General features: G+C 49.0%; 1 pseudogene across 3 annotated transcripts in view; it reads right to left on the bottom strand.

Annotated features, from left to right (window-relative positions):
• The window catches only part of LOC147613986 (pentatricopeptide repeat-containing protein At1g11290, chloroplastic pseudogene), a 291,042-nt pseudogene that overhangs the window by 244,153 nt on the left and 31,569 nt on the right, over nucleotides 1–15,320 (bottom strand). Inside the window, exon 3 of one of the 3 annotated variants that reach the window (XR_015263288.1) lies at nucleotides 6,809–6,903. The exons of the other annotated variants lie outside the window; for them this stretch is intronic. The product of XR_015263288.1 is annotated as a pentatricopeptide repeat-containing protein At1g11290, chloroplastic pseudogene, transcript variant X2 (transcript). Of the gene's footprint in view, nucleotides 1–6,808; nucleotides 6,904–15,320 lie in introns of those variants that run through there. 3 annotated transcript variants of the gene reach the window in all.

The raw sequence follows: 15,320 nt of genomic DNA, 5'->3' as shown, positions 1-15,320 counted from the left end.
ACATACCTTTCTTCGACCTCATCTTCTCTACCTACCGACTTGCTTGTTCACGAGGCACGCTCTGATACCACTGTCAAAACCCCACCGGATCTCCTCGTGGAACGCTCCTGGTACAAGAGTCGAAACCTGCAAACAAACAAACAACAAGGGGGTGCAGGCCTGACTCACCTCCCAACCATGACAGCCGTGGGCAAGCCCACAGTCTTGGCTGTCCCCACCGAGCCACGAGCTGAGCTAACTCGGTTGACGTACCGACCAATCTCCACCTCGTGTGACGTCCCATACCACCACGAAGCTACCCTCGCGGGCCTCAAGATTGCTGCTGGCCTCGGCTGCGTAAAGCAGGTGCACGTCTGCACTAGATCCAGGCTTCATACCATAGAGCTCTCACAAATCACGCGAGACTCTATATGACTAATGACTAACCTTGGCCACCCTTTTATAGGCTCTTGGCCGGTCATCGGGCGTTCACACTTGGACGCCCACCCGTCCATATGTGTTTTCATATGTACAACACTGTGACATTTGTCAAAAGGTGAAAGCTCCTCGTGGGAAGAAGATAGGATTGTTATAGCCCTTGCCAATTCTTGAGGGACCTTTCCAAGATATTTCGATGGATTTTGTCACGAATCTGCCTCCCAGTCCGAGTAAGCGTAATACTCAGTGCTTGACTATAGTTGATAGATTTAGTAAATTTGTTATGCTTATTCCAGGCAGGGCCAATGCGACCGCCGAGGATGTTGCCCAATTGTTCATTCGGCATTGGTACCCGATTGGCGGGATTCCTAGGAACATAGTGTCAGACTGAGATACCAAGTTTACCAATCATTTTTGGAGGGCATTGTTTGATAACTTTGGTACTAAATTGAATTTTTCTAGTGCATTTCATCCACAGACGGACAGCCAGACAGAGATCTACAACCAATTGGCCTTTGATGTGCTGAAGTGTTATATCCACGATCAGCAAGGTAAGTGGGAATCATATTTGCCTTTAGTTCAAGCTATTTTGAATGATTCTTTTTCTTCATATGAGGCAGCATTTGGAAGACCATTCCAGTCGATATTAAGCAGGACCTCGTCTTCAGTACCTGAAGTGAATAGATTGACAAAGTCTTACCATGAGATTTTGGAGTCAGTAAAGGACAGGTTGGCTAAAGCGCAAGAGGCCTACACTCAATAGGCTAATAAAGACCGAAGGGATATGAAGGGGATTGGGTTTATCTTCGGATTATGAAGCAAAGGTTGAAACAGGTGGGCAAGAATTCCCAAAGTTATCTTTCAGGAGCTTCGGACCTTTTCCCATCCAGAGAAAGATTAACGAGGTTTGAATGAAGTTAAAGCTACCTCCGAGTTGGACTATGCACGATGTGTTCCACGTCAGTTGGTTAAAACCATATGCAAGTCCGATTCCTTCAGAAGTTAAAAGACGAGGCGAAACCAGATATCATTGATGAAGCTGAAGTTATGGTTCCAGAACAAATCCTTTTGCACCGCTTCAAGCACGGCTCAAGCCGAAGACAAAGACAGTTCCTCACAAAGTTTCAGGACCAAGGGACCCACGAAGCGGTATGGCTTGACAAAGAGTTTTTCGACAACTATTCGGCATTATTGACAGATTATTTGGAGACTATGCAGCTTTCGTCAAGTTAAGCAAAAGGGGATGTCACGTGCATCCCGCACTTGGATGCCACGTAGAGATATCTGTACATAAGGTGCAGGACTTGGCGGGGAAAACTGGTCCCATGTGAGCCCAATCCGGGATGAGTCAACCAAGGTCCCACTCCAGTCGTCCGAGGTCAGGTGTGCATTGTCCTGCACATGCGTCCAAGGTCAGGTGTGCATTGTCCTGCACATGCGTCCAAGGTCAAGTGTGCATTGTCCTGCACATGAAACAGTGCCAGTCCGCGCTGTGAGTCTCCCTCTGGAATGATGTCAGTGGTTATGTGTATCTGGTATGATGCTGGATCCCAGACCACTGTGTAGACAGTTAGGGTTTGCATATAGGAAAGGGGCCAGCCCATAGGGCTACCCCAAGGCAAGATATGTGGGCATGGTGGAGGTGTAGAACCACCCCCATAGGGCCAGGAAGGCCTTGGCTGTGCCCACCAACCATGGGATGGGCTGTAAGGGCTGTAGGCCAGCCCTAGGGCCCCTGGACAGGCAGCCGACAGGGTACCCAGCCCCTAGAGGGCTGTAGGCCAGGTGTGGGGCAGCCCACACAGGCTGCCCAGCAGCCAAAAACTCATGCGCATGGTGGCCAGCACCTATTTGTGTGATGCACAAGCTTTTTTAGCATTAAATGCTATTTATTCAGGTCGTGAGGTTTATTATAAACAGTCACCTGGTTTTAGACAGCCGACCAGCACCCTGGAGGGGTATAAATACCCATGACATATTTTCAGGTCATTCATCTCATATTTCACCAAGTGCTGAAGCTGATCAAAGGGTCATTATTTTATTTCAGTTTTTGCATCATTCTAATAAAAGCAAATACACCCTTCGTGGTGGGGCCCTACAGAGGGTATTCGGGACCCAATACTATGTCCTTCTCTCTCTCTCCAGGACCGACCACCATAGGAGGAGGGGGAGATTGTGGAAGTTGACAAAGAGGCCATCATAGAGGAACTCACCAAGGCAATCACCAAGAGCCTAGAAGGTAAGATGGAGGCAACAAGGGAGGGTTGGGTAGAAGTGGTGAAGAGGAACATCAAAAAGGAAGTGAAACGGGGATTCCCGAGGTAGCCGACTCTACCCCCGAGGGGGATGGGCGGACACTATGCACACAACTTGGACACTCACATGAGGGACCCCCCCCCCCCCCTTTCCTCCAAGATTGGAGGGCCGGGAAAGACATGACAAAGACGAGAGCTCTCATCATCCAGTTTCGGGATGTGGAGGCACGCACTATCTTCATGAGGAAGAGGGTCATACTATGAGGCTTAGAAGGAGCTCCTATTTTCTTGGATGATGATCTCACAAGGATGCAGCTAGAGCATAGGAGAGCTTGCATGCCACGAGTCTTACACGCGAGGAGAGAAGGCAAGAAGGCCTTCTATCGAGATGGTCGGGTCATCATTGAAGGCCTTCTATCGAGATGGTCGGGTCATCATTGATGGCCAGCCCATGGATTAGCAGTTTGGGGCCTATGGGACACAGACCCAGCCACTGACAGAGATACACATGGCAGTATGGAACTGTAATGGTTCACTATGGGTGCAGCCTGGATGACTGGAGCATGTTATGGAGAGGAGAGACATCATACTTCTGACAAAGACACATCAGAGCCCAGAGAGAGGGCTACCTCGAATAGAGGGATTCCAGTGGGAGTCAGCATACAGGAGGACCACACGCCAGGGTACCTCGAGAGGGTCGGGGGGAGTAGCAGTTCTATTCAGACGGGAGCTACAGGGGAGACTGAGAGTGGTAGCACAGGATCCAGAGGCCAGATACATGTGGATCAGCTTACAGCTCTCACAGGACAGGGTTATATACATAGCCCTATGTTACTTCCTCCATCAAGATCCTCCTATGTCATTACAGAGGACATGCCACAGGAGGAGGAGACAGGAGCCTCGCCATACACTTGTCTGTCAGAGGAGATTATGCATTATTCTACACTAGGGGAAGTATTTCTTACGGGCGACTTCAATGCCCACACACAGAGCAGGCAGTGTGAGGTGTATGACTATGATGACATGGAGATCCTCCACCCTGTGGATCCAGAGGAGATAGGGGCTAGTCGAGCATCAGAGGACACTGGACCAGACAGAGGACATTATGGGGACCACTTACTAGAGTTGGGAGCCAGGCATCGTCTCGTTATTTATAACGGGATGCTACAGTGGCCGGGATCAGGAGGGCTGACATGCTTCCCACATGGGGGTCATACACGGACCGGAGGCACGGTGGTAGACTACATTATGGGGTCTTTGGAGGCATCACGGCTGGTCACCTCATTCTCCATCCCACCTCGTCCTATTGGGGCAGATCATACATACTTGGCTTTTTCACTAGCCGGATCACCAGTATCACCAGTCCCCCACATACCGACGCCACACACTACCATCTACTTCACACATGACATGGCAGACATATACACTCGTCACAAAGTAGAGGATGGGCTCCTACTCATGGATCCCCTAGCACCTATGGATCCCCTTACAGCCCAGCTGGCATCACTCCTACACACGGCTGCATTACAGAGCTTCCCACATCGTGTCCACTCAGGAGAGCCTGCGAGATTTGGGACTATGCCCCAAAACAGATGGTATGATGACGAGTGCAGAGCCCTATACTCACGGCTCCGCATACAGAGAGCCTTGGGAGCCATCACAGAGCAGGAGTCGAGGAGAGAGATGAGAAGACTTACTTGCCGCAAAAAGCGGGCCTTCGCAGAGATACAGGAGCTAGAGATCTTCCATTTCTTCATGAGTAGAGATAGCCCTATCTCATGGCGGCACTTCAGAGAGCCCCGGACACCGACACCCATTGCAGACCCACAGACATGGCACACATATGCAGAGGGCCTATACCACGCCCCATAGCAACCACCTATACCTCAGCCACAAAAGCCTCGACCTACCACAGCTAGCTTCTTTACCCACTCGATGGTAAAGGAAGCTATCCGCCGCCTACAACATGGATGGGCCGCCAACCATATGGGCCTATAGGGTTAGCATCTCATATATGCAGTAGATTCTTTGGCTCCTTTTCTTGCACACTTGTTTAACAGGGCACTAGCAGAGGGTTTGCCTGCGGAGTGGACGATGCACACCATTGTGCCGATCCACAAAACAGGGGATATGCTCGATCCGAGCAACTACAGGACAGTTATGGTTGGCCACGTGTTGGCCAAACTCTATGGTGCAGTGTTGGAGCAAGAGCTTAGCTTATATGCTGAGCGAGCAGGTTTACGCTCATCAAGGCAGGCAGGCTTCAAGAGAGCTTTCTCTACCACTGACCATGTATTCACTTTGAGATGTATGATTGATCAGGCCAAAGTGAGGAAGAGAAAGCTCTATTGCTGCTTTGTGGATTTCCGCAAAAGGCATTTGACACAGTACCACGAGAGAGGCTCTTTCAGCGCCTCTTTCCACAAGAGGCATTTGACACACTACCACGAGAGAGGCTCTTTCAGCGCCTGCAGTCTCTTGGCATACCAACAAATATGACATGGGGCATCTATGCATTATATGAGCACGTTTTTGGGCGAGTCAGATGCCCAAGAGATATGTCCGAGACTATTGCTAGCACCATTGGTGTGAAGCAAGGATGCCCACTTTCCCCCACACTATTTGGGTTATACATTGATGAGGTGGCTGACTTCATTACACGAGGAGGCGGAAATGGAGTTGATCTAGCAGGTACCTCAGTACATATTATGCTTTATGCTAATGATATTGTATTAGTGTCTGAGTCTCCAGGAGGTCTCCAGGAGGTCTCCAGCAGCATCTACATGCACTCGATGATTTTTGCACACGGAGGGGTCTTACTGTGAACCTTGCGAAAACCAAGGTTATGGTCTTTCATACATCGAGACACGGCAGGAGTCAGCTAACATTCACTCTCGTAGGACGCCAGGTGGAGGTGGTGTCATCATACGTGTACCTAGGGGTTACCCTCTCTGCGCTTCACCATGGGTGTCATGTGCACAGTGTGTATCTACCGTGTGCTACACGCACGCAAGACTAGTTTCGAGGCTTGGGGAAGCTTGGAACTAGGCAAGCTGATTGATGAGCTGAGTTAGGGATATACTAACGGGCGGGCACCCAAGTATGGACGGGCGGGCGCCCAAGTGTGGACGCCCGATGACCGGCCAAGAGCCTATAAAAGGGTGGCCAAGGTTAGTTATTGGGATATAGAGAGTTTCGCGAGTTTGTGAGAGCTCTATGGTCTTGGAGCCTGGATCTAGTGCAGACGTGCACCTGCTTTACGCAGCTGAGGCCGACAGCAGTCTCGAGGCCCGCGAGGGCAGCTTCGTGGCGGTATGGGACGTCGCGAGGAGGAGATTGGTCAGTACGTCATCCTAGTTAGCTCAGCTCTTGGCTCGGTGGGGACAGCCAAGATTGTGGGCTCGCCCCACGGCTGTCATGGTTGGGAGGTGAGTCAGGCCTGCACCCCCTTGCTTGTTTGTTTGTTCGTTTGTTTGCAGGATTCGAGTTTCGAACCAAGACCGATCACGAGGAGATCCGTGGGGATAGGTAGAGAAGAAGAGGTCGAAGAAAGGTATGTGTTAAAAAGCTTGCTGTTTTTTTTGTGCATACTGTAGATAAGAATAGTATGTGTTTTCCTTCATCAAAGAAACCCATGTTGATGGGAGGTGGTAGTCTAAGTAGGGTCGTTGATTTGCATGAGGAAGAGGCCTAAATCGGTTGTGCAGTTGCATGTACTGTAGAGAGAGAGAGAGAAGAAAAAAAAGCACGTTTGCTTTTGATAAACGCGTAAGAGAGAGAGAAAGAAAGAAAGAAAGAAAGATTTTATTAACGTCTTCCAAAAGACCGAACTCGGCCTATGAGACAAATCGGAGTACCTGAATGGGGTATCCTCTGTCATCCCAACAAAATGAAAAAGTACTGAATAAAAAAGCTGAATCTGGGTGTGCAGGGGATGGAGCTCTACTACTAGGAGAATGCAAAGCTATATGCATGGAGTATACAATCATGATATGCAACCTAGCTAGCTCCATCCTGTACCATACTGGGGGTATAAAATGGTATACATCAGTGAAGGGGGTGTCCACAGCTCCCTGAAGAACATGCCTGGGTGTGCTCTGAAGCGAGCCAGTCGCTTCGCACCCTCTCTGTGAAACTGAGCTCTGATCTCTGTCATCTCTCTCTGGTATAGGCGTGGTGTCCGAAAGCCAGGTGTCCTCTGTCTCCTGCGGGCTCTAAGTGTCTCTGCTCTCTAGAGAGTAATTCCTTGCCGTGTAGGGGCTGGGAGGGGTATGGATCTCTGAAAAAATGTAGTAATCTGTGTCTGTCGCCCCCCCTCTGGAGCTGTCTGAGCCTGTAATAATGTCTCTCTGTGGCGCTGTATGTCTAGAATGTATCTCCCCAGTATGCGCTGGTCTGCTGCCTCAAAGATCTGGCGTAGGGAATGTGGCTCTCTGAATAAAATGGGATAGATGGCTGTATATGCTCTGCATCTGCATACATAATGCTCCTCACTCTCCACCTCCTCTCTGCATAATCTGCATACCCTCTCCTCTCGGGGGATCCGTGCTGCTCTGCCAGTCTCAATCTCCAATCAGTGTGATGAAACTCTGAGCTGACCAAAAGCCACTCGGGAGCCGTGTGGTAAAAACCCTCCATGTATCTAGGCCTCTCTATAAATCCATCATCAGTGATACTCATGAAGTGATCTCTGTAGTATAGCATCTTCGGGTGGAAGAGGCTGTGTAGGCGATATCCATGTCTCGTGTATAGAGCTGCCATAGATCCTGTCTCAATACTTTGTTCCTCTCACTATGAGAGAGACGGATATGTGGTGCATCCCTGTCATACTGGAATGGTGGTAGATGATCCATGTCTAGGCCATGCTGTGAGAACCAATGTGTGACCTGTGCATACCATGATCCTCTGTCTCCTGCCTCAACCAACTGTCTAGATGCCTGAAAAGCTTTGTATGATAATCTGTCCTGTGGCATCTCTCTGAATCTGTCTAGCAGGCATATAGTCTGGAATATGGCCTCTACCATCATAGGAGGCACAGCAAACTCTGCTCGGATAATGTCATGAGGTACTGACGGTTTGCTGCGTATCATGCGTGCCATCATGAGGGCCTGTGGTCTCTCTATCTGTGTCCACCAATGGGTAGCAAGGCCTGGCGCCCATACTGCTGCTCCATACATCAATGCCAGTGTGACTAATGTGTCAAATAGCCACCCCTTCGTCCGGGGCTCCTGAAAATGCGCCTGGTGGCACTGTCTCTCTAGCATAGCCAATGCTGCATATCCCCGTGTCAATCTAGCTCTGGCTGCTGAACCCATGGTAAAGCGTGTGGCTGCTGCAGAGAAGGTAACCCCTAGGTACACGTATGATGTCACCACCTCCACCTGGCATCCTGCGAGAGTGAATGTCAGCTGACTCCTGCCCTGTCTCGATGTATGAAAGACCATAACCTTGGTTTTCCCAAGGTTCACAGTAAGACCCCTCTGTGTGCAGAAATCATCGAGTGCATGTAGATGCTGCTGTAGACCACCTGGGGACTCAGACACTAATACAATATCATCAGCATAGAGCATAATATGTACTGAGGTACCTGCTAAATCAACTCCATCTCCGCCTCCCCGTGTAATGAAGTCAGCCACCTCATCAATGTATAACCCAAATAGCGTGGGGGAAAGTGGGCATCCTTGCTTCACACCAATGGTGCTAGCAATAGTCTCGGACATACCTCCTGGACATCTGACTCGCCCAAAAACCTGCTCATATAATGCATAGATGTCCCACGTCATATCTGCTGGTATGCCAAGAGACTGCAGGCGCTGAAAGAGCCTCTCTCGTGGTACTGTGTCAAATGCCTTGCGGAAATCCACAAAGCAGCAATAGAGCTTTCTCTTCCTCACTCTGGCCTGATCAATCATACATCTCAAAGTGAATACATGGTCAGTGGTAGAGAAAGCCCTCCTGAAGCCTGCCTGCCCTGATGAGTGTAAACCTGCTCGCTCAGCATATAAGCTAAGCTCTTGCTCCAGCACTGCACCATAGAGTTTGGCCAGCACGTGGCCAACCATAACCGTCCTGTAGTTGCTCGGATCGAGCATATCCCCTGTTTTGTGAATCGGCACAATGGTGTGCATCGTCCACTCCGCAGGCAAACCCTCTGCTAGTGCCCTGTTAAACAGGTGTGCAAGAAAAGGAGCTAAAGAATCTACTGCATATATGAGATGCTCACCCTGCAGGCCCATATGGTTGGCGGCCCGTCCATGCTGTAGGCGGCGGATAGCTTCCTGTACCATCGAGTGGGCAAAGAAGCTAGCTGTGGTAGGTCGAGGCTCCTGTGGCTGAAGTATAGGTGGCTGCTGTGGGGCATGGTATAGACCCTCTGCATATGTGTGCCATGTCTGTGGGTCTGCAATAGGTGTCGGGGTCTGGGGCTCTCTGAAGTGCCGCCATGAGACAGGGCTATCTCTACTCATGAAGAAATGAAAGATCTCTAGCTCCTGTATCTCTGCGAAGGCCCGCCTTTTGCGGCGAGTAAGTCTCCTCATCTCTCTCCTCGACTCCTGCTCTGTGATGGCTCCCAAGGCTCTCTGTATGCATAGTTGCAAACATTCGCGAATGCATGGTGTTGCAAACGTTTGCAAACGATTGCAAACGTTTGCAGTTTGCATCCCTCTGCAAACTTGACCTGCAATTTCAAGTTTCAAGCTTTCAAGTTTTTCATTGTGTTTTCAAGCATTGACTTTGAACATTCTATTTATGCCCAAAAAAATTATTTTTTTAACCTGCCACGAATGCGAATGCATCCACCCTCAATGCATTCTTTTGCAAACTCGGCATTCTCGAATGCGAATGCACGAATGCAAAGAATGCTTGCAACTATGTCTGTATGCGGAGCCGTGAGTATAGGGCTCTGCACTCGTCATCATACCATCTGTTCTGGGGCATAGTCCCAAGTCTCGCAAGCTCTCCCGAGTGTACACGATGTGGGAAGCTCTGTAATGCAGCCGTGTGTAGGAGTGATGCGAGCTGGGCTGTAATGGTATCCATAGATGCCAGGGGATCCATGAGTAGGAGCCCATCCTCTACTCTGCCAGTGTATATGTCTGGCATGTCATGTGTGAAGTAGATGGTAGTGTGTGGCGTCGGTATGTGGGGGGCTGGTGATACTGGTGATCCGGCTAGTGAAAATGCCAAGTATGTATGATCTGCCCCAATACGACGAGGTGGAATGGAGAATGAGGTGACAAGCTGTGATGCCTCCAAAGACCCCATAATGTAGTCTACCACCGTGCCTCCGGTCCGTGTATGACCCCCATGTGGGAAGCATGTCAGCCCTCCTGATCCCGGCCACTGTAGCATCCCGTTATAAATAACGAGACGATGCCTGGCTCCCAACTCTAGTAAGTGGTCCCCATAATGTCCTCTGTCTGGTCCAGTGTCCTCTGATGCTCGACTAGCCCCTATCTCCTCTGGATCCACAGGGTGGAGGATCTCCATGTCATCATAGTCATACACCTCACACTGCCTGCTCTGTGTGTGGGCATTGAAGTCGCCCGTAAGAAATACTTCCCCTAGTGTAGAATAATGCATAATCTCCTCTGACAGACAAGTGTATGGCGAGGCTCCTGTCTCCTCCTCCTGTGGCATGTCCTCTGTAATGACATAGGAGGATCCTGACGGAGAAAAGTAACATAGAGCTATGTATATAACCCTGTCCTGTGAGAGCTGTAAGCTGATCCACATGTATCTGGCCTCTGGATCCTGTGCTACCACTCTCAGTCTCCCCTGTAGCTCCCGTCTGAATAGGACTGCTACTCCCCCCGACCCTCTCGAGGTACCCTGGCGTGTGGTCCTCCTGTATGCTGACTCCCACTGGAATCCCTCTACTCGAGGTAGCCCTCTCTCTGGGCTCTGATGTGTCTTTGTCAGAAGTATGATGTCTCTCCTCTCCATAACATGCTCCAGTCGTCCAGGCTGCACCCATAGTGAACCATTACAGTTCCATACTGCTATGTGTACCTCTGTCAGTGGCCTGGTCTGTGTCCCATAGGCCCCAAACCGCTAATCCATGGGCCGGCCATCAATGATGACCCGACCATCTCGATAGAAGGCCTTCTTGCCTTCTCTCCTCGCGTGTAAGACTCGTGGCATGCAAGTTCTCCTATGCTCAAGCTGCATCCTCGTGAAATCATCATCCAAGAAAATAGGAGCTCCCTCTAAACCCCGTAGTATGACCCTCTTCCTCATGATCTCCGTCTCTCCTGCAAACTGTAGGATGAGGGCTCGCTTGCCTGTTGAGTCTTTCCCGGCTCTCCATGCTTTGGTGAAGGGGAGAGGGTGCTCTTCCTTGTAGCCGAGCTTCATGCATAGAAGCTGTCCATCTTTCTCGGGAGTGGAGTCGGGTGTCTCGACTATACCTGTGACTCGAATGTTGAGGCGGCGGGCATGCCTCATCTTCTCCTCCTCAATGGTGGTGTGAATGATTTGGTTTTCTTTCCTTTGAGTCTCCTCCCTCACTTCTTTACGGATGTTCTTCACCACCTCGACCCATCCCGACTGCTTAGCTTCGAGCTTTCCCTCCATGTCCTTTGTGATCTCCTTGGAGATCTCTTCTTTGATGGCCGTGAGAGTGTTGTCATTGATCTCTCTTTCTTCCTTCTCAGCATTCTTGATGGCTACCATTTCCACTTTCAATGCACTCACCTCCTCCTTGAGTGCCGTGTTCTCTTGTTCGAGGTTCGTGACCCGTGCTTCGAGAGCTATGATGTGCCTATGTAGTTTGTTTTCCACCTCATTGAGGTTGGAATCGGATGTCTTCTTGTTCTCCTTGATTAGGGCCTTCATTGCCATCTCGAGGGCCTCGAGTTTCTCTTGGAGACTCGGGGCCATTCCTCCAAATCACTCTGCAGTCCTTCCCACAGGCAGGGAGGAGAGAGAGAGAGAGAGAGAGAGAGTTATGTTGCTGCCTTGGGGGCCTGAGCAAGGGTGGGTGGGGAAAGGGGGGCCAGGCCTGAGGCGAACTGGCGAAATGCCAAACCTTAGGCGAACTGGGCAGAGAGGCGAACTGGCAAAATGCCAAACCTTAGGCGAACTGGGCAGAGAGGCGAACTGGGCAGAGGGGCGAAAGGGGCGAACTGGGTAGAGGGGCGAAAGGGGCGAACTGGGCAGAGAGAGAGTGAGAGTACAAGGTTGACGTGTTGCTGGTGGGTGAGCTTACTGGTCGGAAAGGCCCTGCTGGCAGGCGCCTAGGCCTGCCAAGCCAGGCGGCCAGGCAGCCAAGCCATGTAGGCGCCCAGGCTAGGCAAGGCGGGCTGGTGCCCAGGCCAGGCCGGCGCCCAGGCCAGGCAAGGCGGGCTGATGCCCAGGCCACGCACGGCAGGCCGGCGCCCAGACCACGCACAGCAGGCCGACGCCCAGGCCACGTTTACATAGGCTGGCGCTGGCAGATCCTGCGGTTCAGGTGGCCATGGTGACATCCACAGACAGCCAACCGGCGGCAGCCAATCCAGGAGGGAAGCAAAAAAAGGAAAGCAGTCGTTTATTTTTGGGCTTTCGTTTTTTTTTAGTTTAAATTTTTTTATAAAAATTTAAAAGTCATCTCTTCTCCAAGGTTTAAAAGTGTTTATTTTTTTTAGAACTTAGAATATATATCTCCATATATATATATATATATATATATTTATTCAAGAAAAAAAAACACAAAAGCAAAAGCAAAAGCAAAAGCTAAGCTTAGCTTTTGGAGATTTTTTGGCTTTTGGGAAACCTTTATAAACCCCTCAAGTGGGCTTCTTGCCACACATCTCTCAAGTTTTCAAGCTCTCAAGCTCTCAAGTTCGCTCGCACTTTCATTGTGCAAAGATCGAATTTTCTCTCCACGTACCCTCTTCATGATGTCGACCCAAGAATCAGAGTTGGAGCCCCGTGTGGTCGCGAAGGCTTGCCGGCTATACGGAAGGTACCGATGACGATCTTTTTGACGATTTTGTGTCAAAATCAGATTTCCAAGAGTTCAAAGTAGCTCTCGAAGCTTCTTCGACGGAACGTCAGGCACAAATCGCAGCCCAGATGCAAGCTTTGCAGAACTCCATCGCTCTATTGACCACTACCCTCTCTACTTTCTCGGGTATGGATACCTTGGCTTCAGCTTTAGGCCCCAACATTACTCCGGAACCGTTCGGGGGCAAGCAAAAGCAGCGCACCAAGGAGATCGTGGACACTTGGCTACATAAGTGGCAAGTTCACTTTCAGTTTCATCCATATGATGACGGAAAGAAGATACAGTTAGCAGCAGGTTTCCTGTCCGGCAAAGCTTTGCTTTGGTGGAAGGAACTCAACCCTAAGCCAACGACTTGGGCACAATTCGAAGACGTTTTCAAGAAAGAATTCCTCAAGGAGGAGGATGATTACGATGTTGTTACCCGGTTTTCAGCTTTGACCATGACCTCGCAGCACCTCACTTATAAGGTCTACCTCCAGAAGTTTCGTGACTTGCAGATGAAAGCTACAAAGATGGATCCCACTACTCTTTTGGGGTTTTTCGTAGCTGGTTTACCAGACTCGTACCGATTACAGGTTAAAAATAACAAATGTAAAACATTGGACGAGGCCATTCATTCAGCTCGTATCTATGATGATACGATGGTCTCTTCCAAGTCGAAACCCGTTACCGAGCAGGGGAACAAGCATAAAATAAAGTTCTCCGCACCTGTGGCTAACACGACTGAAGGCAAGTCTTCGGACCAACCTTCGAAGAATTCAAGTTCGACACCAGCGAAGAAGAAACGACTCCTTAGGGCTTTAAAGCTCAAGAAGGAAGGACGTTGTTTTATCTGCGAAGAAAAAGGACACATGCGTAACGAGTGCCCAAAGCAAAAGGGTACCAAGACAAACGCAGGACCCAAGCCAAAGGCAGCTAACCAGTTGTCTTTGACAGGTACGTCAATTACTGTACTTTCTCGCCCTAGTACTTGTTCTGATTGTCTGTTCAATTCTAAAGTATTTGGCTTGCATGATCTTCTCCGAGTTTATGGAGAAGTGAATGGCCATAAGATTCACATTCTTTTAGACCCTGGCAGTTCGCATAACTTTGTTAACTACAAACTTGTGCAGAAATTGAGTCTTGATACGACATATCTATGAGGTACGTCTACCCGCGGGAAGGCAAGATTGGGATCGCAAGGTGGAGATGCTTCCAACCCAGATTCAGGACTACAAAGATACTCTGGAATGCTATGTTATGCATCTGGAAAATGTAGACTTGTTATTAGGGATTGAGTGGTTTAAGACTCTTGACGTCCAGATAGATTTATCTAGTCATATTTTTTCTTTTCAGCATAGGGACAAAAAGTATAGTATTTTAGGTGATTGTATCCATCCCTCTCAGGGACCTCTTGTAAATACAATTGATTTTGGAAATATATTGGATTCTTCTTTGTATACCGCTTTCCATTGTGTATTGATTCCACTTTTTTCCTTTCTCATCCCTTCTTTGGATGTAAATGAATTAAGTGTGTTTGAAAGCAAAGAATTACAGAAGATACTTGATTCATTTCAAGATGTATTTCCTAAGGAACTGCCATCGGGTTTACCACCTGAACGGGCAGTAGATCATCGTACTGACTTGATCCCTGGTGCTCATCCTGTCAGTATTCCACCTTATAGGATGAGCAGGAAGATGAGTTGGCTAAACAACTCGAAGATTATTTGAGGATGGGCCAGATCCGTCCAAGTAAATCACCTTGGGGTGCACTTGTGTTGTTAGGAGAAAGAAGGACAATACCTGGAGAATGTGTATAGATTACAAGAGATTGAACAAGCTGACCATTAAGAACCGTTATCCTCTCCCTAGATCAGATGACTTGATTGACCGGTTAGCAGGAGCGAAATATTTCACGAAGATAGATTTACGTACTGGCTATTACCAGATACATATTCATGAAAGGCATGTCGAAAGAACCGCCTTTCGGACTAGGTATGGCCATTACGAGTTTCTCGTATTACCTTTTGGGTTAACCAATGCTCCAGCCACTTTCCAGCAAATGATGTACGATCTTTTTCGTGAACATTTGGGGAAATTTGTGGTGGTGTTCCTAGATGATATTTTGATACATAGTCGTACTCTCTTGAGGATCATGTCAGACACCTCACGATTGTCTTATCTATTTTAAGACAGAATCGACTATATGCTAAGTTAAGTAAATGTGAGTTCTTTATGACCGACATCATTTACTTGGGACACAAACTACTAGAGATGGATTGAGCATTGACTATGACCGAGTTCAGAAGGTTCTGGACTTGCCTATACCACGAACAGTGAAACAACTTCATTCTTTTCTCGGTTTTGTTGTTTTTCTTCGGAAATCTGTACGGGAGTACTCTCAGCTCACACTATCGATGACCGACTTATTGAAAGGTCGTGGACGTAAGTCAAATCAGCCTATCACTTGGAATAACGATTTGGATATGGCCTTCAGACTTTTGAAAGATAAAGTCAAGGAAGAACCTATCTTAGCATTGCCTGATCCTAGTCGGCCTTATGTTCTTGAAACTGATGCCAGTGACTAAGCTATCGGGGCTGCTCTATTTCAAGATGGTAGACCGGTTGCTTTTGAAAGTAAAAAGCTAGACGACACTCATGGTTGACGCGTACGAGCC

Source organism: Cibotium barometz, chromosome 43 (genome assembly GCF_041138505.1).
Source record: "Cibotium barometz isolate CiBa-2024 chromosome 43, ASM4113850v1, whole genome shotgun sequence".
NCBI classification, from domain to species: Eukaryota; Viridiplantae; Streptophyta; class Polypodiopsida; order Cyatheales; family Cibotiaceae; genus Cibotium; species Cibotium barometz.
This window is presented reverse-complemented; position numbering and strand designations above follow the sequence as displayed.